General features: G+C 43.1%; 1 protein-coding gene across 2 annotated transcripts in view; it reads right to left on the bottom strand.

Annotated features, from left to right (window-relative positions):
* LOC138663289 (zinc finger protein 271-like) overlaps nucleotides 1-19,742 on the bottom strand; it is a 109,257-nt gene extending 89,515 nt beyond the window's left edge. The window contains exon 1 of one of the 2 annotated variants that reach the window (XM_069749466.1): nucleotides 19,599-19,742. The gene's annotated coding sequence lies outside the window, so the exon portion shown is untranslated. Of the gene's footprint in view, nucleotides 1-1,919; nucleotides 2,003-19,598 lie in introns of those variants that run through there. The other variant, XM_069749467.1, reaches the window with a different exon arrangement.
* Between the last annotated feature and the right edge of the window lie 6,710 nt (nucleotides 19,743-26,452).

Below are 26,452 nucleotides of genomic sequence, written 5' to 3' on the forward strand. Positions count from 1 at the left end.
TGCTGGAAACACTGGGGCAATATGCTAGACATACTGGGGCAGATTACTGGACACACTGGGGGTAATATGCTGGACACACTGGGGGGTGATATGCTGGACACACTGGGGCAGATTGCTGGACACACTGGGGTAGATTGCTGGACACACTGTCTGGGGGCAATGCTGGACACACTGGGGCAATATGCTGGACATACTGGGACAGATTGCTGGACACACTGGGGGTAATATGCTGGACACACTGGGGGTAATATACTGGACACACTGGGGGTAATATACTGGACACAATGGGGAAGATTGCTGGACACAAAGGGGCAGATTGCTGGACACAGTGTCTGGGGGCAATGCTAGACACACTGGGGCAATATGCTGGACACACTGTCTGTGGGCAATGCTGGACACACTGGGGGTAATATGCTGGACACACTGGGGCAGATTGCTGGACACACTAAGGGAAATGCTGGACACACTGGGGGAAATGCTGGACACTCTGGGGAAATATGCTGGACATACTGGGGCAGATTGCTGGACACACTGGGGGCGGGACTGGAGGCATGGGCAGAATGTAAATACGGGCATGATTGGATACACGGGGAAGAATAAAAGACATGGGGCAGGATTGGATCATGGGGCAGGATGAATATGATGGAGACAGATGGGGCAGGATGGGGAGATCATATGGGGTAGATTGGATACTCATGAGGGCAGGATGCGAGAACATATTGCAGGAGCCAGTAATGAGATACACTGGGCCAGGATGGGGAATATTATTACCATAGGGGCTAATTAAGGGATATTATTACTGCAGTGATGTATTTATTTTATTTTTTGAGTATACTGTTTTAAATGGGGGGGGGGGGGGTCCTGTTACTGTGCAGAGTGACACTATATCGCCTTTTTTTCTTCATGTGGTCTAATGTAGAAATTGGGAAAAATTAAGTAATGTGTTCTGCAAGCGGACCTTGAGATAACTGTGTTATTTCCTGCAGAAATGAGCCCTGGCTGGAAGAAATGATGGCGGTCTGTGCTGGATGAAAGATGAAGGACTTCCGCTAGAGACGTCACTGGTGAGTCAGTGTGTTACCTATACACTGACACCATACACTGTATACTATATACAGAGATCCTGTGTATAATGTCATCAGTGATCGCTGTATAACCTTGTACACAGACACTGCATACTAGGTACAGATCTCCTGTGAATACTGGCACTTATGTTGATAGTATTGTGTTTTTTTTTTTTTTATTACTGATCAGTATTGTAGTATTCAGTCACTATGTGGTGGTAATATGTGGTCTGGAAATGGTGTTGCGGTATTTGTCCCTTGTATGTGCTATTTGGTCACCAAGTGGTGGTAATATGTGGTCTTGACATGGTGCGGCGGTATTTGTTCCTTGTATGTGATATTATTCAATCACTGTGGTTGTAATTTGTGGTCTGTTCATGGTGCAGTGGTATTTGTTCCTTGTATGTGATATTGGTCATTTTAAAAATTGAAAAATAAATCAAAATATACCTAAATTGTATTGCATATTTGAACAAGTATTTAACAGGTTACAGTAGAGTAGGGCCTGGCCATTTTTCTGGAATAATTTGGTTCAGGTATATCATGACCCCTGTCACATGACCCCCTTCACATGACCGGGGGGCCCACAGTGTCTGAACAGCCCAAGGCCCTGGCTACCCTTAATCCACCCCTGCACACGCAGCTCCGCTCCATACACCTCATACACACGCGGCTCCGCTCCATACACCTCATACACACGCGGCTCCGCTCCATACACCTCATACACACGCGGCTCCGCTCCATACACCTCATACACACGCGGCTCCGCTCCATACACCTGACCTCGTACACACTGTCTGCTACGTTCACACTGTAAACACCTCCTGACCCCACACAAGGCAGCTTACTAGTTACCTCATCCAGCAGCCATTATGGCAAGTTGGCAACCAGCGCCACAGCCAAGTCCTGCAATTCACGGAGGTCCCGATCATGTGACCCCCTGACTCCTCCCCTCCCGTGACCTCATCACAGGTCCTGTGCGCACAGAGCAGCCAATATGTGGTTGATACGTACTGCACTGCATACGGAAGGGTAAGGGGCATAGCTTAACACAAGGGGGCGTGTCGGCTGCTTCTGCTGTCTGCGGGAAGCAGAGCGTCCTGTGCAGGAGTGCGGGGCAAAGGCTCAAAATCGGGACAGTCCCGCAGAATGAGGGACAGTTGGGAGCTATGGAAATAATTAATTTCTACATTTAAATTTTACATTTAATTAATAATAATTAAATGTACAAATATCAGATATTAGAGAATAACACAAGTCACAATACAAACGAGGAGCGAGTGCCTGTTCCCAGGAGCTAGAGTCTGAGAAATGGCTAAAAAGCCTCCACTAGGCCCCAGTACCGCTGTATAATGAGGCCCAGGCTTTATAGTGAAGGGACTGGAGCGAGGGCCTGTTCCCAGGATCTACAGTCTGAGAAATGGCTAAAAAGCCTCCACTAGGCCCCTGTACAGCTGTATAATGAGGCCCAGGCTTTATAGTGAAGGGACTGGAGCAAGGGCCTGTTCCCAGGATCTACAGTCTGAGAAATGGCTAAAAAGCCTCCACTAGGCGCCTGTACCGCTGTATAATGAGGCCCAGGCTTTATAGTGAAGGGACTGGAGCGAGGGCCTGTTCCCAGGATCTACAGTCTGAGAAATGGCTAAAAAGCCTCCACTAGGCGCCTGTACAGCTGCATAATGAGGCCCAGGCTTTATAGTGAAGGGACTGGAGCGAGGGCCTGTTCTCAGGAGCTACAGTCTGAGAAATGGCTAAAAAGCCTCCACTAGGCTCCTGTACAGCTGTATAATGAGGCCCAGGCTTTATAGTGAAGGGACTGGAGCGAGGGCCTGTTCCCAGGATCTACAGTCTGAGAAATGGCTAAAAAGCCTCCACTAGGCGCCTGTACAGCTGTATAATGAGGCCCAGGCTTTATAGTGAAGGGACTGGAGCGAGGGCCTGTTCTCAGGAGCTACAGTCTGAGAAATGGCTAAAAAGCCTCCACTAGGCGCCTGTACAGCTGTATAATGAGGCCCAGGCTTTATAGTGAAGGGACTGGAGCGAGGGCCTGTTCCCAGGATCTACAGTCTGAGAAATGGCTAAAAAGCCTCCACTAGGCGCCTGTACAGCTGTATAATGAGGCCCAGGCTTTATAGTGAAGGGACTGGAGCGAGGGCCTGTTCTCAGGAGCTACAGTCTGAGAAATGGCTAAAAAGCCTCCACTAGACACCTGTACAGCTGTATAATGAGGCCCAGGCTTTATAGTGAAGGGACTGGAGCGAGGGCCTGTTCTCAGGAGCTACAGTCTGAGAAATGGCTAAAAAGCCTCCACTAGGCTCCTGTACAGCTGTATAATGAGGCCCAGGCTTTATAGTGAAGGGACTGGAGCGAGGGCCTGTTCCCAGGAGCTACAGTCTGAGAAATGGCTAAAAAGCCTCCACTAGGCCCCAGTACCGCTGTATAATGAGGCCCAGGCTTTATAGAGAAGGGACTGGAGCAAGGGCCTGTTCCCAGGAGCTACAGTCTGAGAAATGGCTAAAAAGCCTCCACTAGGCCCCAGTACCGCTGTATAATGAGGCCCAGGCTTTATAGTGAAGGGACTGGAGAGAGGGCCTGTTCCCAGGAGCTACAGTCTGAGAAATGGCTAAAAAGCCTCCACTAGGCTCCTGTACAGCTGTATAATGAGGCCCAGGCTTTATAGTGAAGGGACTGGAGTGAGGGCCTGTTCCCGGGAGCTACAGTCTCAGAAATGGCTAAAAAGCCTCCACTAGACCCCTGTACAGCTGTATAATGAGGCCCAGGCTTTATAGTGAAGGGACTGGAGTGAGGGCCTGTTCCCAGGAGCTAGAGTCTGAGAAATGGCTAAAAAGTCTCCACTAGGCACCTGTACAGCTGTATAATGAGGCCCAGGCTTTATAGTGAAGGGACTGGAGTGAGGGCCTGTTCCCAGGAGCTACAGTCTGAGAAATGGCTAAAACTCCTCCACTAGACCCCTGTACAGCTGTATAATGAGGCCCAGGCTTTATAGTGAAGAGACTGGAGCGAGGGCCTGTTCCCAGGAGCTACAGTCTCAGAAATGGCTAAAAAGCCTTCACTAGGCTCCTGTACAGCTGTATAATGAGGCCCAGGCTTTATAGTGAAGGGACTGGAGCGAGGGCCTGTTCCCAGGAGCTAGAGTCTGAGAAATGGCTAAAAAGCCTCCACTAGACCCCTGTACAGCTGTATAATGAGGCCCAGGCTTTATAGTGAAGGGACTGGAGTGAGGGCCTGTTCTCAGGAGCTAGAGTCTGAGAAATGGCTAAAAAGCCTCCACTAGGCACCTGTACAGCTGTATAATGAGGCCCAGGCTTTATAGTGAAGGGACTGGAGTGAGGGCCTGTTCCCGGGAGCTAGAGGCTGAGAAATGGCTAAAAAGCCTCCACTAGGCTCCTGTACAGCTGTATAATGAGGCCCAGGCTTTATAGTGAAGGGACTGGAGTGAGGGCCTGTTCCCGGGAGCTAGAGGCTGAGAAATGGCTAAAAAGCCTCCACTAGGCTCCTGTACAGCTGTATAATGAGGCCCAGGCTTTATAGTGAAGGGACTGGAGTGAGGGCCTGTTCCCGGGAGCTAGAGGCTGAGAAATGGCTAAAAAGCCTCCACTAGGCTCCTGTACAGCTGTATGATGTGGCCCAGGCTTTATAATGAAGCAACTGCAGGAGATATTCAAATTTGTACAGGAGGGCACCACAATGAATCTAAAGGGATACACCCAGGGTCAATGCAAAAAAATTTTTTTAACAACATACAGAGAAAAAGCTGCAGACCACAAACTGGGGATCACCAAACATAAATAAAGGAATAATAATTTTATTGAATACACACCAACAAACTTATTAAAAACAATTAAAAACTCAAAAACGACTTGAACATGAAAACGCCCAAACAGCTTATAATAAAGCCTGAGGCTGCCCGTCCCAAGGCTGATAAAGATTCCAAATGACTTTTGTAATGTCACAAAGTGAAGTAAGACTATTACTAATAGTGATCAAAACGATGATTGAGATATATATATATATAATCAATCTCAACAATAATGTGAGTCCCAATAACACACTTGGATGATAAACATGGATATATACCTACAACATAGTAATAAGTCCAACAGTACCAAAGCTGCTATGTATAAGTTCTGCCTAGTAAACAAATGAATGCTGCATAAACAGGCTGAACAATAAGGACGGACTAAACTGCATATTGGGATGATGGGCTGCAATACTAGACTCCACCACTAGATGGCAGCACATTTTACAAATGCAGCCCAGGAAATGACTTCTTGTAATATAGCAAGAAGGGAATTCAATGGAAATACTTACCGTATATACTCGAGTATAAGCCGACCCGAGTACAAGCCGACCCCCCTAATTTTGCCACAAAAAACTGGGAAAACTTATTGACTCGAGTATAAGCCTAGGGTGGAAATGCAGCATTTACCGGTGAATTTCAAAAATAAAAATAGATCATTATTTCCCCATAGCTGTGCCATATAGTGCTCTGCACCGTTCATTATATCCCCATAGCTGCCATATAGTGCTCTGCACCGTTCATATTTCCCCATAGCTGTGCCCCATATAGTGCTCTGCACCGTTCATATTTCCCCATACCTGCCATATAGTGCTCTGCACCGTTCATATTTCCCCATAGCTGTGCCATATAGTGCTCTGCACCGTTCATTATTGTCCCATAGCTGTGCCCCATATAGTACTCTGCACCGTTCATATTGTCCCATAGCTGTGCCCCATATAGTGCTCTGCACCGTTCATATTGTCCCATAGCTGTGCCCCATATAGTGCTCTGCACCGTTCATTATTGTCCCATAGCTGTGCCCCATATAGTGCTCTGTACCGTTCATTATTGCCCCATAGCTGTGCCCCATATAGTGCTCTGCACCGTTCATATTGTCCCATAGCTGTGCCATATAGTGCTCTGCACCGTTCATATTGTCCCATAGCTGTGCCCCATATAGTGCTCTGCACCGTGCATATTGTCCCATAGCTGTGCCATATAGTGCTCTGCACCGTTCATATTGTCCCATAGCTTTGCCATATAGTGCTCTGCACCGTTCATATTTCCCCATAGCTGTGCCATATAGTGCTCTGCACAGTTCATTATTGCCCCATAGCTGTGCCCCATATAGTGCTCTGCACCGTTCATATTGCCCCATAGCTGTGCCCCATATAGTGCTCTGCACCGTTCATATTGTCCCATAGCTGTGCCCCATACAGTGCTCTGCTCCGTTCATATTTCCCCATAGATGCTCCACATAAATCTGTGCCATAGCTGCTGCTGCAATAAAAAAAAAAAAAAAAACACATACTCACCTCTCTTGCTTGCAGCTCCTCAGCGTCTGGTCCCGGCGTCTCTCCGCTCTGACTGATCAGGCAGAGGGTGCCGCGCACACTATATGCCTCATCGCGCCCTCTGACCTGAACAGTCAGAGCGCAGAGACGCCGGGAAGATGGAGCGGCGCCCGGCGGCTGGAACGGGGACAGGTAAATATGACATACTTACCTGGTCCTGACGTCCGGCTCCTTCCCCCGCACAGCTGGTCTTCAGTGCTGCAGCCTCTTCCTCTATCAGCGGTCACCGGCACCGCTGATTAGAGAAATTAATATGAAGCTCCACCCCTATGGGAGGTGGAGCCGCTTATTCATTTCTCTAATGAGCGGTCCCACGTGACCGCTGAAGAGGGGAAGAACTGCAGCACCGAAGACCGTGGGACGGGCAGGGGGAGCGTCAGGATCGCTGGAAGCAGGTAAGTATGCCTCAGTGCCCTCTCCCCCTCACCCGCCGACCCTGCCACCCACCTTGACTCGAGTATAAGCCGAGGGGGGCACTTTCAGCCCAAAAATTTGGGCTGAAAATCTCGGCTTATACTCGAGTATATACGGTAAATGAATCAGAACAACCACAGGGCTGGAATAAAGTTTAATAATAGAACCAGGGAAAAAAGATTGTAACTATATGAGATTATGTGTAGAATATCGGGTTACACACGCCTGGTGATATATCTCATCAACATCTCATAGGAATATGGGTATAATTATTGTTCTGTATGGGGATTATGGGTGAAATATCACAAATACACATGCCCAGGAACATATTTCATCTACTTCTGATAGGAATATGGGTATATCTATTGATCTGTATGAGGATTATGGGTGAAATATCAAAAATACACATGTCCAGGAACATACTTCATCTACTTCTGATAGGAATATGGGTATATCTATTGTTCTGTATGGGGATTATGGGTGAAATATCACAAATACACATGCCCAGGAACATACTTCATCTACTTCTGATAGGAATATGGGTATATCTATTGTTCTGTATGGGGATTATGGGTGAAATATCACAAATACACATGTCCAGGAACATACTTCATCTACTTCTGATAGGAATATGGGTATATCTATTGATCTGTATGGGGATTATGGGTGAAATATCACAAATACACATGCCCAGGAACATACTTCATCTACTTCTGATAGGAATATGGGTATATCTATTGATCTGTATGGGGATTATGGGTGAAATATCACAAATACACATGTCCAGGAACATACTTCATCTACTTCTGATAGGAATATGGGTATAATTATTGTTCTGTATGGGGATTATGGGTGAAATATCACAAATACACATGCCCAGGAACATACTTCATCTACTTCTGATAGGAATATGGGTATATCTATTGATCTGTATGGGGATTATGGGTGAAATATCACAAATACACATGCCCAGGAACATACTTCATCTACTTCTGATAGGAATATGGGTATATCTATTGATCTGTATGGGGATTATGGGTGAAATATCACAAATACACATGCCCAGGAACATACTTCATCTACTTCTAATAGGAATATGGGTATAATTATTGTTCTGTATGGGGATTATGGGTGAAATATCACAAATACACATACACATGCCCAGGAACATACTTCATCTACTTCTGATAGGAATATGGGTATATCTATTGATCTGTATGGGGATTATGGGTGAAATATCACAAATACACATGCTCAGGAACATACTTCATCTACTTCTGATAGGAATATGGGTATAATTATTGATCTGTATGGGGATTATGGGTGAAATATCACAAATACACATGTCCAGGAACATACTTCATCTACTTCTGATAGGAATATGGGTATATCTATTGTTCTGTATGGGGATTATGGGTGAAATATCACAAATACACATGCCCAGGAACATACTTCATCTACTTCTGATAGGAATATGAGTATATCTATTGTTCTGTATGGGGATTATGGGTGAAATATCACAAATACACATGCCCAGGAACATATTTCATCTACTTCTGATAGGAATATGGGTATAACTATTGTTCTGTATGGGGATTATGGGTGAAATATCACAAATACACATGCCCAGGAACATACTTCATCTACTTCTGATAGGAATATGGGTATATCTATTGATCTGTATGGGGATTATGGGTGAAATATCACAAATACACATGTCCAGGAACATACTTCATCTACTTCTGATAGGAATATGGGTATATCTATTGATCTGTATGGGGATTATGGGTGAAATATCACAAATACACATGTCCAGGAACATACTTCATCTACTTCTGATAGGAATATGGGTATATCTATTGATCTGTATGGGGATTATGGGTGAAATATCACAAATACACATGCTCAGGAACATACTTCATCTACTTCTGATAGGAATGTGGGTATATCTATTGTTCTGTATGGGGATTATGGGTGAAATATCACAAATACACATGTCCAGGAACATACTTCATCTACTTCTGATAGGAATATGGGTATATCTATTGTTCTGTATGGGGATTATGGGTGAAATATCACAAATACACATGCTCAGGAACATATTTCATCTACTTCTGATAGGAATATGGGTATAATTATTGTTCTGTATGGGGATTATGGGTGAAATATCACAAATACACATGCCCAGGAACATACTTCATCTACTTCTGATAGGAATATGGGTATAATTATTGTTCTGTATGGGGATTATGGGTGAAATATCACAAATACACATGCTCAGGAACATACTTCATCTACTTCTGATAGGAATATGGGTATAATTATTGTTCTGTATGGGGATTATGGGTGAAATATCACAAATACACATGCTCAGGAACATATTTCATCTACTTCTGATAGGAATATTGGTATAATTATTGTTCTGTATGGGGATTATGGGTGAAATATCACAAATACACATGCTCAGGAACATACTTCATCTACTTCTGATAGGAATATTGGTATAATTATTGTTCTGTATGGGGATTATGGGTGAAATATCACAAATACACATGCCCAGGAACATACTTCATCTACTTCTGATAGGAATATGGGTATATCTATTGATCTGTATGGGGATTATGGGTGAAATATCACAAATACACATGCCCAGGAACATACTTCATCTACTTCTGATAGGAATATGGGTATATCTATTGATCTGTATGGGGATTATGGGTGAAATATCACAAATACACATGTCCAGGAACATACTTCATCTACTTCTGATAGGAATATGGGTATATCTATTGATCTGTATGGGGATTATGGGTGAAATATCACAAATACACATGCCCAGGAACATACTTCATCTACTTCTGATAGGAATATGGGTATAATTATTGTTCTGTATGGGGATTATGGGTGAAATATCACAAATACACATGCCCAGGAACATACTTCATCTACTTCTGATAGGAATATGGGTATATCTATTGTTCTGTATGGGGATTATGGGTGAAATATCACAAATACACATGCCCAGGAACATACTTCATCTACTTCTGATAGGAATATGGGTATATCTATTGTTCTGTATGGGGATTATGGGTGAAATATCACAAATACACATGTCCAGGAACATACTTCATCTACTTCTGATAGGAATATGGGTATATCTATTGATCTGTATGGGGATTATGGGTGAAATATCACAAATACACATGCTCAGGAACATATTTCATCTACTTCTGATAGGAATATGGGTATAATTATTGTTCTGTATGGGGATTATGGGTGAAATATCACAAATACACATGCCCAGGAACATACTTCATCTACTTCTGATAGGAATATGGGTATATCTATTGATCTGTATGGGGATTATGGGTGAAATATCACAAATACACATGCTCAGGAACATACTTCATCTACTTCTGATAGGAATATGGGTATAATTATTGATCTGTATGGGGATTATGGGTGAAATATCACAAATACACATGTCCAGGAACATACTTCATCTACTTCTGATAGGAATATGGGTATATCTATTGTTCTGTATGGGGATTATGGGTGAAATATCACAAATACACATGCCCAGGAACATACTTCATCTACTTCTGATAGGAATATGGGTATATCTATTGTTCTGTATGGGGATTATGGGTGAAATATCACAAATACACATGCCCAGGAACATACTTCATCTACTTCTGATAGGAATGTGGGTATATCTATTGTTCTGTATGGGGATTATGGGTGAAATATCACAAATACACATGCCCAGGAACATACTTCATCTACTTCTGATAGGAATATGGGTATATCTATTGTTCTGTATGGGGATTATGGGTGAAATATCACAAATACACATGTCCAGGAACATACTTCATCTACTTCTGATAGGAATATGGGTATATCTATTGATCTGTATGGGGATTATGGGTGAAATATCACAAATACACATGTCCAGGAACATACTTCATCTACTTCTGATAGGAATATGGGTATATCTATTGATCTTTATGGGGATTATGGGTGAAATATCACAAATACACATGTCCAGGAACATACTTCATCTACTTCTGATAGGAATATGGGTATATCTATTGATCTGTATGGGGATTATGGGTGAAATATCACAAATACACATGCTCAGGAACATACTTCATCTACTTCTCATAGGAATATGGGTATAATTATTGTTCTGTATGGGGATTATGGGTGAAATATCACAAATACACATGTCCAGGAACATACTTCATCTACTTCTGATAGGAATATGGGTATATCTATTATTCTGTATGGGGATTATGGGTGAAATATCACAAATACACATGCTCAGGAACATATTTCATCTACTTCTGATAGGAATATGGGTATAATTATTGTTCTGTATGGGGATTATGGGTGAAATATCACAAATACACATGCCCAGGAACATACTTCATATACTTCTGATAGGAATATGGGTATAATTATTGTTCTGTATGGGGATTATGGGTGAAATATCACAAATACACATGCCCAGGAACATACTTCATCTACTTCTGATAGGAATATGGGTATAATTATTGTTCTGTATGGGGATTATGGGTGAAATATCACAAATACACATGCCCAGGAACATACTTCATCTACTTCTGATAGGAATGTGGGTATATCTATTGTTCTGTATGGGGATTATGGGTGAAATATCACAAATACAAATGCCCAGGAACATACTTCATCTACTTCTGATAGGAATATGGGTATATCTATTGTTCTGTATGGGGATTATGGGTGAAATATCACAAATACACATGTCCAGGAACATACTTCATCTACTTCTGATAGGAATATGGGTATATCTATTGATCTGTATGGGGATTATGGGTGAAATATCACAAATACACATGTCCAGGAACATACTTCATCTACTTCTGATAGGAATATGGGTATATCTATTGATCTGTATGGGGATTATGGGTGAAATATCACAAATACACATGCCCAGGAACATACTTCATCTACTTCTGATAGGAATATGGGTATATCTATTGATCTGTATGGGGATTATGGGTGAAATATCACAAATACACATGTCCAGGAACATACTTCATCTACTTCTGATAGGAATATGGGTATATCTATTGATCTGTATGGGGATTATGGGTGAAATATCACAAATACACATGCTCAGGAACATACTTCATCTACTTCTCATAGGAATATGGGTATAATTATTGTTCTGTATGGGGATTATGGGTGAAATATCACAAATACACATGTCCAGGAACATACTTCATCTACTTCTGATAGGAATATGGGTATATCTATTGATCTGTATGGGGATTATGGGTGAAATATCACAAATACACATGCTCAGGAACATATTTCATCTACTTCTGATAGGAATATGGGTATAATTATTGTTCTGTATGGGGATTATGGGTGAAATATCACAAATACACATGCCCAGGAACATACTTCATATACTTCTGATAGGAATATGGGTATAATTATCGTTCTGTATGGGGATTATGGGTGAAATATCACAAATACACATGCCCAGGAACATACTTCATCTACTTCTGATAGGAATATGGGTATAATTATTGTTCTGTATGGGGATTATGGGTGAAATATCACAAATACACATGCTCAGGAACATATTTCATCTACTTCTGATAGGAATATGGGTATAATTATTGTTCTGTATGGGGATTATGGGTGAAATATCACAAATACACATGCCCAGGAACATACTTCATCTACTTCTGATAGGAATATGGGTATATCTATTGATCTGTATGGGGATTATGGGTGAAATATCACAAATACACATGTCCAGGAACATACTTCATCTACTTCTGATAGGAATATGGGTATATCTATTGATCTGTATGGGGATTATGGGTGAAATATCACAAATACACATGTCCAGGAACATACTTCATCTACTTCTGATAGGAATATGGGTATATCTATTGTTCTGTATGGGGATTATGGGTGAAATATCACAAATACACATGCTCAGGAACATATTTCATCTACTTCTGATAGGAATATGGGTATAATTATTGTTCTGTATGGGGATTATGGGTGAAATATCACAAATACACATGCCCAGGAACATACTTCATCTACTTCTGATAGGAATATGGGTATAATTATTGTTCTGTATGGGGATTATGGGTGAAATATCACAAATACACATGCTCAGGAACATACTTCATCTACTTCTGATAGGAATATTGGTATAATTATTGTTCTGTATGGGGATTATGGGTGAAATATCACAAATACACATGCCCAGGAACATACTTCATCTACTTCTGATAGGAATATGGGTATATCTATTGATCTGTATGGGGATTATGGGTGAAATATCACAAATACACATGCCCAGGAACATACTTCATCTACTTCTGATAGGAATATGGGTATAATTATTGTTCTGTATGGGGATTATGGGTGAAATATCACAAATACACATGCCCAGGAACATACTTCATCTACTTCTGATAGGAATATGGGTATAATTATTGTTCTGTATGGGGATTATGGGTGAAATATCACAAATACACATGCTCAGGAACATACTTCATCTACTTCTGATAGGAATATGGGTATAACTATTGTTCTGTATGGGGATTATGGGTGAAATATCACAAATACACATGCTCAGGAACATACTTCATCTACTTCTGATAGGAATATGGGTATAATTATTGATCTGTATGGGGATTATGGGTGAACTATCACAAATACACATGCCCAGGAACATACTTCATCTACTTCTGATAGGAATATGGGTATATCTATTGATCTGTATGGGGATTATGGGTGAAATATCACAAATACACATGCCCAGGAACATATTTCATCTACTTCTGATAGGAATATGGGTATAATTATTCTTCTGTATGGGGATTATGGGTGAAATATCACAAATACACATGCCCAGGAACATACTTCATCTACTTCTGATAGGAATATGGGTATAATTATTGTTCTGTATGGGGATTATGGGTGAAATATCACAAATACACATGCTCAGGAACATACTTCATCTACTTCTCATAGGAATATGGGTATAACTATTGTTCTGTATGGGGATTATGGGTGAAATATCACAAATACACATGCCCAGGAACATACTTCATCTACTTCTGATCGGAATATGGGTATAATTATTGTTCTGTATGGGGATTATGGATGAAATATCACAAATACACATGCCCAGGAACATACTTCATCTACTTCTGATAGGAATATGGGTATATCTATTGATCTGTATGGGGATTATGGGTGAAATATCACAAATACACATGCTCAGGAACATACTTCATCTACTTCTGATAGGAATGTGGGTATAATTATTGTTCTGTATGGGGATTATGGGTGAAATATCACAAATACACATGCCCAGGAACATACTTCATCTACTTCTGATAGGAATATGGGTATATCTATTGATCTGTATGGGGATTATGGGTGAAATATCACAAATACACATGCTCAGGAACATATTTCATCTACTTCTGATAGGAATATGGGTATAATTATTGTTCTGTATGGGGATTATGGGTGAAATATCACAAATACACATGCCCAGGAACATACTTCATCTACTTCTGATAGGAATATGGGTATAACTATTGTTCTGTATGGGGATTATGGGTGAAATATCACAAATACACATGCCCAGGAACATATTTCATCTACTTCTGATAGGAATATGGGTATAATTATTGTTCTGTATGGGGATTATGGGTGAAATATCACAAATACACATGCCCAGGAACATACTTCATCTACTTCTGATAGGAATATGGGTATATCTATTGATCTGTATGGGGATTATGGGTGAAATATCACAAATACACATGCCCAGGAACATATTTCATCTACTTCTGATAGGAATATGGGTATAATTATTGTTCTGTATGGGGATTATGGGTGAAATATCACAAATACACATGCCCAGGAACATATTTCATCTACTTCTGATAGGAATATGGGTATAATTATTGTTCTGTATGGGGATTATGGGTGAAATATCACAAATACACATGCCCAGGAACATACTTCATCTACTTCTGATAGGAATATGGGTATAATTATTGTTCTGTATGGGGATTATGGGTGAAATATCACAAATACACATGCCCAGGAACATATTTCATCTACTTCTGATAGGAATATGGGTATAATTATTGTTCTGTATGGGGATTATGGGTGAAATATCACAAATACACATGCCCAGGAACATACTTCATCTACTTCTGATAGGAATATGGGTATATCTATTGATCTGTATGGGGATTATGGGTGAAATATCACAAATACACATGCTCAGGAACATATTTCATCTACTTCTGATAGGAATATGGGTATAATTATTGTTCTGTATGGGGATTATGGGTGAAATATCACAAATACACATGCCCAGGAACATACTTCATCTACTTCTGATAGGAATATGGGTATATCTATTGATCTGTATGGGGATTATGGGTGAAATATCACAAATACACATGCCCAGGAACATATTTCATCTACTTCTGATAGGAATATGGGTATAATTATTGTTCTGTATGGGGATTATGGGTGAAATATCACAAATACACATGCCCAGGAACATATTTCATCTACTTCTGATAGGAATATGGGTATAATTATTGTTCTGTATGGGGATTATGGGTGAAATATCACAAATACACATGCCCAGGAACATACTTCATCTACTTCTGATAGGAATATGGGTATATCTATTGATCTGTATGGGGATTATGGGTGAAATATCACAAATACACATGCTCAGGAACATATTTCATCTACTTCTGATAGGAATATGAGTATAACTATTGTTCTGTATGGGGATTATGGGTGAAATATCACAAATACACATGTCCAGGAACATACTTCATCTACTTCTGATAGGAATATGAGTATAACTATTGTTCTGTATGGGGATTATGGGTGAAATATCACAAATACACATGCCCAGGAACATACTTCATCTACTTCTGATAGGAATATGGGTATACAGTGGGGCAAAAAAGTATTTAGTCAGTCAGCAATAGTGCAAGTTCCACCACTTAAAAAGATGAGAGGCGTCTGTAAATTACATCATAGGTAGACCTCAACTATGGGAGACAAACTGAGAAAAAAAATCCAGAAAATCACATTGTCTGTTTTTTTAACATTTTATTTGCATATTATGGTGGAAAATAAGTATTTGGTCAGAAACAAAATTTCATCTCAATACTTTGTAATATATCCTTTGTTGGCAATGACAGAGGTCAAACGTTTTCTGTAAGTCTTCACAAGGTTGCCACACACTGTTGTTGGTATGTTGGCCCATTCCTCCATGCAGATCTCCTCTAGAGCAGTGATGTTTTTGGCTTTTCGCTTGGCAACACGGACTTTCAACTCCCTCCAAAGGTTTTCTATAGGGTTGAGATCTGGAGACTGGCTAGGCCACTCCAGGACCTTGAAATGCTTCTTACGAAGCCACTCCTTCGTTGCCCTGGCGGTGTGCTTTGGATCATTGTCATGTTGAAAGACCCAGCCACGTTTCATCTTCAATGCCCTTGCTGATGGAAGGAGGTTTGCACTCAAAATCTCACGATACATGGCCCCATTCATTCTTTCATGTACCCGGATCAGTCGTCCTGGCCCCTTTGCAGAGAAACAGCCCCAAAGCATGATGTTTCCACCACCATGCTTTACAGTAGGTATGGTGTTTGATGGATGCAACTCAGTATTCTTTTTCCTCCAAACACGACAAGTTGTGTTTCTACCAAACAGTTCCAGTTTGGTTTCATCAGACCATAGGACATTCTCCCAAAACTCCTCTGGATCATCCAAATGCTCTCTAGCAAACTTCAGACGGGCCTGGACATGTACTGGCTTAAGCAGTGGGACACGTCTGGCACTGCAGGATCTGAGTCCATGGTGGCGTAGTGTGTTACTTATGGTAGGCCTTGTTACATTGGTCCCAGCTCTCTGCAGTTCATTCACTAGGTCCCCCCGCGTGGTTCTGGGATTTTTGCTCACCGTTCTTGTGATCATTCTGACCCCACGGGGTGGGATTTTGCGTGGAGCCCCAGATCGAGGGAGATTATCAGTGGTCTTGTATGTCTTCCATTTTCTAATTATTGCTCCCACTGTTGATTTCTTCACTCCAAGCTGGTTGGCTATTGCAGATTCAGTCTTCCCAGCCTGGTGCAGGGCTACAATTTTGTTTCTGGTGTCCTTTGACAGCTCTTTGGTCTTCACCATAGTGGAGTTTGGAGTCAGACTGTTTGAGGGTGTGCACAGGTGTCTTTTTATACTGATAACAAGTTTAAACAGGTGCCATTACTACAGGTAATGAGTGGAGGAAAGAGGAGACTCTTAAAGAAGAAGTTACAGGTCTGTGAGAGCCAGAAATCTTGATTGTTTGTTTCTGACCAAATACTTATTTTCCACCATAATATGCAAATAAAATGTTAAAAAAACAGACAATGTGATTTTCTAGATTTTTTTTTCTCAGTTTGTCTCCCATAGTTGAGGTCTACCTATGATGTAAATTACAGACGCCTCTCATCTTTTTAAGTGGTGGAACTTGCACTATTGCTGACTGACTAAATACTTTTTTGCCCCACTGTATCTATTGATCTGTATGGGGATTATGGGTGAAATATCACAAATACACATGCCCAGGAACATACTTCATCTACTTCTGATAGGAATATGGGTATATCTATTGTTCTGTATGGGGATTATGGGTGAAATATCACAAATACACATGCCCAGGAACATACTTCATCTACTTCTGCTAGGAATATGGGTATAATTATTGTTCTGTATGGGGATTATGGGTGAAATATCACAAATACACATGCTCAGGAACATACTTCATCTACTTCTGATAGGAATATGGGTATAATTATTGTTCTGTATGGGGATTATGGGTGAAATATCACAAATACACATGCCCAGGAACATACTTCATCTACTTCTGATAGGAATATGGGTATATCTATTGTTCTGTATGTGTATTATGGGTGAAATATCACAAATACACATGCCCAGGAACATACTTCATCTACTTCTGATAGGAATATGGGTATAATTATTGTTCTGTATGGGGATTATGGGTGAAATATCACAAATACACATGCTCAGGAACATACTTCATCTACTTCTGATAGGAATATGGGTATAATTATTGTTCTGTATGGGGATTATGGGTGAAATATCACAAATACACATGCCCAGGAACATACTTCATCTACTTCTGATAGGAATATGGGTATATCTATTGATCTGTATGGGGATTATGGGTGAAATATCACAAATACACATGCCCAGGAACATACTTCATCTACTTCTGATAGGAATGTGGGTATAATTATTGTTCTGTATGGGGATTATGGGTGAAATATCACAAATACACATGCCCAGGAACATACTTCATCTACTTCTGATAGGAATATGGGTATAACTATTGTTCTGTATGGGGATTATGGGTGAAATATCACAAATACACATGCCCAGGAACATACTTCATCTACTTCTGATAGGAATATGGGTATATCTATTGTTCTGTATGGGGATTATGGGTGAAATATCACAAATACACATGCTCAGGAACATACTTCATCTACTTCTGATAGGAATATGGGTATATCTATTGTTCTGTATGGGGATTATGGGTGAAATATCACAAATACACATGCCCAGGAACATACTTCATCTACTTCTGATAGGAATGTGGGTATAATTATTGTTCTGTATGGGGATTATGGGTGAAATATCACAAATACACATGCCCAGGAACATACTTCATCTACTTCTAATAGGAATATGGGTATATCTATTGATCTGTATGGGGATTATGGGTGAAATATCACAAATACACATGCCCAGGAACATATTTCATCTACTTCTGATAGGAATGTGGGTATAACTATTGTTCTGTATGGGGATTATGGGTGAAATATCACAAATACACATGCCCAGGAACATATGTCATCTACTTCTGATAGGAATATGGGTATATCTATTAATCTGTATGGGGATTATGGGTGAAATATCACAAATACACATGCCCTACATGTCTAGTATTGCAGCCCATCATCCCAATATGCAGTTTAGTCCATCACCAATAGTGCTTGCACAACCATGAAATCATGCTGTGCAGCATGGCAGAATAGCTAATACAGACACATGGTACATGGAAAGAGCCTGGGAGCGGGGAGATGCAATACTGCAGGAGATATTCATTACACGTGACAGGAGAAATAACTACTTCATGATGAGGACGACATCTTCATCTTCTACTACGGCTCTAGAAACAGATTTGTCCAGAGTCCGTCACTGACTCCATCACCACCGGCCGTCTATATGAAGGTTTCCCAACAATACTGTGGAGGCCCTGTACTATGAGAGTAATACATGTTTCCTTGGTTCCCGTCTTTCATAGTTGGGTCGTTTGTATCTATCAGCGGAAAAGGAACAAAACCATTGTGATTCTTTTAAGGAGACAACACAAACCCCCTAAATATAACATTTTATAACAACCCCACAATCTGTGACTCTTCAGGGTAAATCGCTCTCTCACCATTGGATTAGAGCTGATACTACGAAGCTAAAGGGACTAAACAGACTTTCTGTCACCTCCATAAAGGGGCACTTTACCGTGTTTGTCAGAACTATCCGAGGATTATTAGAGGGGATAGTTTCCCCCCAATTAGAAGGGACACCTGTGGATATTGGGGTCTTTACCTGCTACAGTTCTGGTGTGGACCCTCCACCTGCAGAGCAGCACTCCACATAGAGAATAATGGAGCCTCCAGCACCGACCTCCACCTGCAGAGCTGCACTCCACATATACGGCTGCTCTGTGCGCACAGGACCTGTGATGAGGTCACAGGAGGGGAGGAGTCAGGGGTCACATGATCAGGGCCTCAGTGTTTGCAGGACTCTGCTGTGCTGGTTGTCATGGTGCTGGATGAGGGGAAGTTTATGTGTGAGGTCAGGAGGGGATTGTAGCAGAGCCGTGTGTGTACGAGGTGTACGGAGCAGAGCCGTGTGTGTATGAGTTGTACAGAGCGGAGCCGTGTGTGTACGAGGTGTACGGAGCGGAGCCGTGTGTGTATGAGTTGTACAGAGCGGAGCCGTGTGTGTACGAGGTGTACGGAGCAGAGCCGTGTGTGTACGAGGTGTACGGAGCGGAGCCATGTGTGTACGAGGTGTACGGAGCAGAGCCGTGTGTGTACGAGGTGTACGGAGCAGAGCCGTGTGTGTACGAGGTGTACGGAGCAGAGCCGTGTGTGTACGAGGTGTACGGAGCGGAGCCGTGTGTGTACAAGGTGTACGGAGCGGAGCCGTGTGTGTACGAGGTGTACGGAGCCGAGCCGTGTGTGTACGAGGTGGACGGAGCGGAGTTGTGTGTACGAGGTGTACGGAGCAGAGCCGTGTGTGTACGAGGTGTACGGAGCAGAGCCGTGTGTGTACGAGGTGTACGGAGCCGAGCCGTGTGTGTACGAGGTGGACGGAGCGGAGTTGTGTGTACGAGGTGTACGGAGCAGAGCCGTGTGTGTACAAGGTGTACGGAGCAGAGCCGTGTGTACAAGGTGTACAGAGCAGAGCCGTGTGTGTACGAGGTGTACGGAGCAGAGCCGTGTGTGTACGAGGTGTACGGAGCAGAGCCGTGTGTGTACGAGGTGTACGGAGCGGAGCCGTGTGTGTACGAGGTGTACTGAGCGGAACCGTGTGTGTACGAGGTGTACGGAGCGGAGCCGTGTGTGTACGAGGTGTACGGAGCAGAGCCGTGTGTGTACGAGGTGTACGGAGCGGAGCCGTGTGTGTACGAGGTGTACGGAGCGGAGCCGTGTGTGTACAAGGTGTACGGAGCAGAGCCGTGTGTACGAGGTGTACGGAGCAGAGCCGTGTGTGTACGAGGTGTACGGAGCAGAGCCGTGTGTGTACGAGGTGTACGGAGCAGAGCCGTGTGTGTACGAGGTGTACGGAGCAGAGCCGTGTGTGTACGAGGTGTACGGAGCGGAGCCGTGTGTGTACGAGGTGTGCGGAGCGGAGCCGTGTGTGTACGAGGTGTACGGAGCAGAGCCGTGTGTGTACGAGGTGTACGGAGCGGAGCCGTGTGTGTACAAGGTGTACGGAGCAGAGCCGTGTGTACGAGGTGTACAGAGCAGAGCCGTGTGTGTACGAGGTGTACGGAGCAGAGCCGTGTGTGTACGAGGTGTACGGAGCAGAGCCGTGTGTGTACGAGGTGTACGGAGCGGAGCCGTGTGTGTACGAGATGTACTGAGCGGAGCCGTGTGTGTACGAGGTGTGCGGAGCGGAGCCGTGTGTGTACGAGGTGTACGGAGCAGAGCCGTGTGTGTACGAGGTGTACGGAGCGGAGCCGTGTGTGTACGAGGTGTACGGAGCCGAGCCGTGTGTGTACGAGGTGTACGGAGCCGAGCCGTGTGTGTACGAGGTGTATGGAGCGGGGTTGTGTGTGTACAAAGTGTACGCCGCGGAGCCGTGTGTGCACAAGGTATAAGGAGCAGAGCCACATGTGTACGAGGTGTACGGAGCGGAGCCATGATTATAATCAGCCTTTGGGGGCTAAATGGAAATGGTTTTCTGTCCTTGACTTTAGAGGGGCTTATAATTTGATACGCATCAAGACGGTTGATGTGTGGTGATGGGAGAACGTGCTCAGTACTTGATCGAGTATCCGGGTATTTGGGTTTCATGCTCACGTGTTTAGCGGCTATTAGACAGCCAATAAACACTCGGGGATTGCCCACCATACACAGTAATGCCATTAACATGTTGGCTGCTGGCATTACTGTGACTGCCCGCCACATAGTACCATCAAGTCTGTATAAGACCTGGTGACGCCATGTTTGGAGCATTGTAGCCGGACATAGTGTAGGGAGAGTTTCTGCTGGTGTCACATTAAACCAACAGCCCTTTTCATGACTAAATCAAATACAAGTTCTTCTCACAAAATTAGAATATCATCAAAAAGTTAACTTTTTTCTGTTCTTCAATTCAAAAAGGTAAACTCATATATTATATAGAGTCATTACAAACAGAATGATTTATTTCAAGTGTTTATTTCTGTTACTGTTGATGATTATGGCTTATAGCCAATGAAAACCCAAAAGTCATTATCTCAGTAAATTAGAAAAATTAACAAAAAACACCTGCAAGGGCTTCCTAAGCGTTTAAAAAGGACCCATAGTCTGTTGCAGTAGGCTCCACAATCATAGGGATGACTGCTGACTTGACAGATGTCCAGAAGGCAGTTACAGACACACTCCACAGGGAAGGTAAGCCACAAAAGGTCATTACTAAAGAAGCTGGTTGTTCACAGAGTGCTGTATCCAAGCATATTAATGGAAAGCTGAGTGGAAGGAAAAAGTGTTGTGGAAAAAGGTGCACAAGCAACCGGGATAACGGCAGCTTTGAAAGGATTGTTACAAAAAGGCCATTCAAAAAATTGGGGAAAATTCACAATGAGTGGACTGCTGCTGGAACAATTGCTTCCAGAGCCACCACACACAGACGTATCCAGGCATGGGCTACAAGTGTCGCATTCCTTGTGTCAAACCACTCATTATTATTATTATTATTTATTTATATAGCACCATTGATTCCATGGTGCTGCACATGAGAAGGGGTTACATACAAGTTACAGATATCACATACAGTAAACAAACTAACAATGACGGACTGATGCAGAGGGGCGAGGACCCTGCCCTTGCGGGCTTACATTCTGCAGGATTATGGGGAAGGAGACAGTAGGTTGAGGGTTGCAGGAGCTCCGGTGTTGGTGAGGCGGTAGCTTCGGTAGTGGTGAGGAGGCAGCAGGGTCAGTGCAGGCTGTAGGCTTTCCTGAAGAGATGGGTTTTTAGGTTCTGCCTGAAGGATCCGAATGTGGCTGATAGTCGGACGTGTTGTGGCAGAGAATTCCAGAGGATGGGGGATATTCGGGAGAAGTCTTGGAGGCGATTGGATGAGGAGCGAATAAGTGTGGAGGAGAGAAGGAGGTCATGGGAGGACCGGAAATTACGTGAAGGAAGGTATCGGGAGATTAATTCAGAGATATATGGAGGAGACAGGTTATAGATGGCTTTGTAGGTCAGTATTAGTAATTTGAACTGGATACGCTGAGGGAATGGGAGCCAGTGAAGAGATTTGAAGAGGGGGGAAGCGGAGGAATAGCGAGGGGAGAGATGAATTAGTTGAGCAGCAGAGTTAAGGATGGACTGGAGAGGTGCAAGGGTGTTAGCAGGGAGGCCACAGAAAAGGATGTTGCAGCAGTCAAGACGGGAGATGATGAGGGCGTACACAAGCATTTTAGTAGATTGACGGTTGAGGAAAGGATGGATTCTGGAGATATTTTTGAGCTGGACCAATGGACAACTCCAGGAGTGTCTTACCTGGCCCAAGGAGAAAAAGAACTGGACTGTTGCTCAGTGGTCCAAGGTGTTGTTTTCAGATGAAAGTAAATTTAGCATTTGTTTATCGAGGTCCCAGAGTCTGGAGGAAGAGTGGAGAGGCCACAATCCAAGATGCTTGAGATCTAATGTGAAGTTTCCACAATCAGTGATGGTTTGGGGAGCCATGTCCTCTGCTGGTGTAGGTCCACTGTGTTTTACCAAGACCAAAGTCAACGCAGCTGTCTACCAGGAAATTTTAGAGCACTTCATGCTTCCTTCTATCAACAAGCTTTTTGGAGATGGAAATTTCATTCTCCAGCAGGACTTGGCACCTGTCCACACTGCCAAAAGTACCAATACCTGGTTTACAAACAACAGTATCACTGTGCTTGATTGGCCAGCAAACTCGCCTGACCCTAACCCCAGAGATAATCTATATGGTACTGTAAAGAGGAAGATGAGACACCAGACCCAACAATGCAGACGAGCTGAAGACTGCTATCAAGGCAACCTGGGCTTCCATAACACCTCAGCAGTGCCGCAGGCTGATCACCTCCATGCAGTGTTGGACTGGGATGCCAAGAGCCCACCAGTATCATTGACTTTGTGGAGGGCCCACTTTTCACCTGCACACAAATATTAAATGACCCTGGTTCACAAATTTACCTATATCTCTATGTAATAATAAACTGGGTAGTTTGGTTAATGAATGAGATGCTGCTTTTTTTCTGAACGGAGTGAATTATGACAAGTACTGCCCATACAGTAAGGTTGAGGGACCAGATCAGCAGAGGAGCCCACCGGGGGATTCCCCTGTTCCCCTATAGGCCAGTCTGAGCCTGCCTCCATGCCACGCCACATTAATGCAGTAATTGATGCCAAAGGAGCCCACACCAAGTATTCAGTTACTGATCATAAATTTCAGGAGGCAAACATTTCAGATTTTAAAATCTTTTTCCAAGCTGGTGTTATAAAGTACCGTATATACTCGAGTATAAGCCGACCCGAGTATAAGCCGACCCCCCCTAATTTTGCCACAAAAAACTGGGAAAACTTATTGACTCGAGTATAAGCCTAGGGTGGGAAATGCAGCAGGCACCGGGGAATTTCAAAAATAAAAATAGATGCTCCATACCATTCTTTATGGCCCCATAGATGCTCCATATAAAGCTGTGCCATATAGAATGCTCTGTACCGTTCATTATGGCCCCATAGATGCTCCATATAAAGCTGTGCCATATAGAATGCTCTGCACCGTTCATTATGGCCCCATAGAAAGCTGTGCCATATATAATGTTCTGCACCGTTCATTATGGCCCCATAGATGCTCCATAGAAAGCTGTGCCATATAGAATGCTCTGCACCGTTCATTATGGCCCCATAGATGCTCCATATAAAGCTGTGCCATATAGAATGCTCTGTACCGTTCATTATGGCCCCATAGATGCTCCATATAAAGCTGTGCCATATAGAATGCTCTGCACCGTTCATTATGGCCCCATAGAAAGCTGTGCCATATATAATGTTCTGCACCGTTCATTATGGCCCCATAGATGCTCCATAGAAAGCTGTGCCATATAGAATGCTCTGCACCGTTCATTATGGCCCCATAGATGCTCCATAGAAGGCTGTACCATATATAATGTTCTGCACCGTTCATTATGGCCCCATAGATGCTCCATATAAAGCTGTGCCCGATATAATGCTCTGCACCATTCATTATGGCCCCATAGATGCTCCATATAAAGCTGTGCCATATAGAATGCTCTGCACCGTTCATTATTGCTCCATAGAAAGCTGGGCCCCAAATATATTGCTCTGCACCGTTGATTATGGCCCCATAGATGCTCCATATAAAGCTGTGCCATATAGAATGCTCTGCACCATTCATTATGGCCCCATAGATGCTCCATAGAAATCTGTGCCATATAGAATGCTCTGCACCGTTCATTATTGCCCCATAGACGCTCCATAGAAAGCTGGGCCCCAAATATATTGCTCTGCACCGTTGATTAGGGCCCCATAGATGCTCCTTATAAGGCTGTGCCATATAGAATGATCTGCACCATTGATTATGGCCACATAGATGCTCCTTATAAAGCTGTGCCCCATATATATTGCACTGCACCATTGATTATGGCCCCATAGATGCTCCTTATAAAGCTGTGCCCCATATATATTGCTCTGCACCGTTCATTATGGCCCCATAGATGCTCCTTATAAAGCTGTGTCCCATATATATTGCTCTGCACCGTTCATTATGGCCCCATAGATGCTCCTTATAAAGCTGTGCCCCATATATATTGCTCTGCACCATTGATTATGGCCCCATAGATGCTCCTTATAAAGCTGTGCCCCATATATATTGCTCTGCACCGTTGATTATGGCCCCATAGATGCTCCATATAAAGCTGTGCCATATATAATGCTCTGCACCGTTCATTATGGCCCCATAGATGCTTCTTATAAAGTTGTGCCCCATATATAATGCTCTGCACCGTTCATTATGGCCCCATAGATGCTCCATATAAAGCTGTGCCATATATAATGCTCTGCACCGTTCATTATGGCCCCATAGATGCTCCATATAAAACTGTGCCATATAGAATGCTCTGCACTGTTCATTATGGCCCCATAGATGCTCCATAGAAAGCTGTGCCATATATATTGCTCTGCACCGTTGATTATGGCCCCATAGATGCTCCATATAAAGCTGTGCCATATATAATGCTCTGCACCGTTCATTATGGCCCCATAGATGCTCCATATAAAGCTGTGCCATATATAATGCTCTGCACCATTCATTATGGCCCCATAGATGCTCCATATAAAGCTGTGCCATATAGAATGCTGCTGCTGCAATAAAAAAAAAAAATCACATACTCGCCTCTCTTCGCTCAGGACGCCGGCGCTTTCAATATTTACCTGCTCCTCATGTGGCTCCGTCTCCAGCACTGACTCTCCGCAGAGGGCGCGCACTGACTATGTCACCGCACCCTCTGACCTGAGCGTCACTGCTAGGAAACGCTGCAGACGGAGCCGCACCGGAGCGAGGAGCAGGTAAATATCGCGCAGCGCTCCCCTCCCCGTATACTTACCTGCTCCCAGCGCGGTCCCTGCTTCTCCCGGCACTGCATCTTCTTCCTGTATTGAGCGGTCACAGTTACCGCTCATTTACAG

This window comes from Ranitomeya imitator, chromosome 2, assembly GCF_032444005.1.
Source record: "Ranitomeya imitator isolate aRanImi1 chromosome 2, aRanImi1.pri, whole genome shotgun sequence".
Taxonomy (NCBI): Eukaryota; Metazoa; Chordata; class Amphibia; order Anura; family Dendrobatidae; genus Ranitomeya; species Ranitomeya imitator.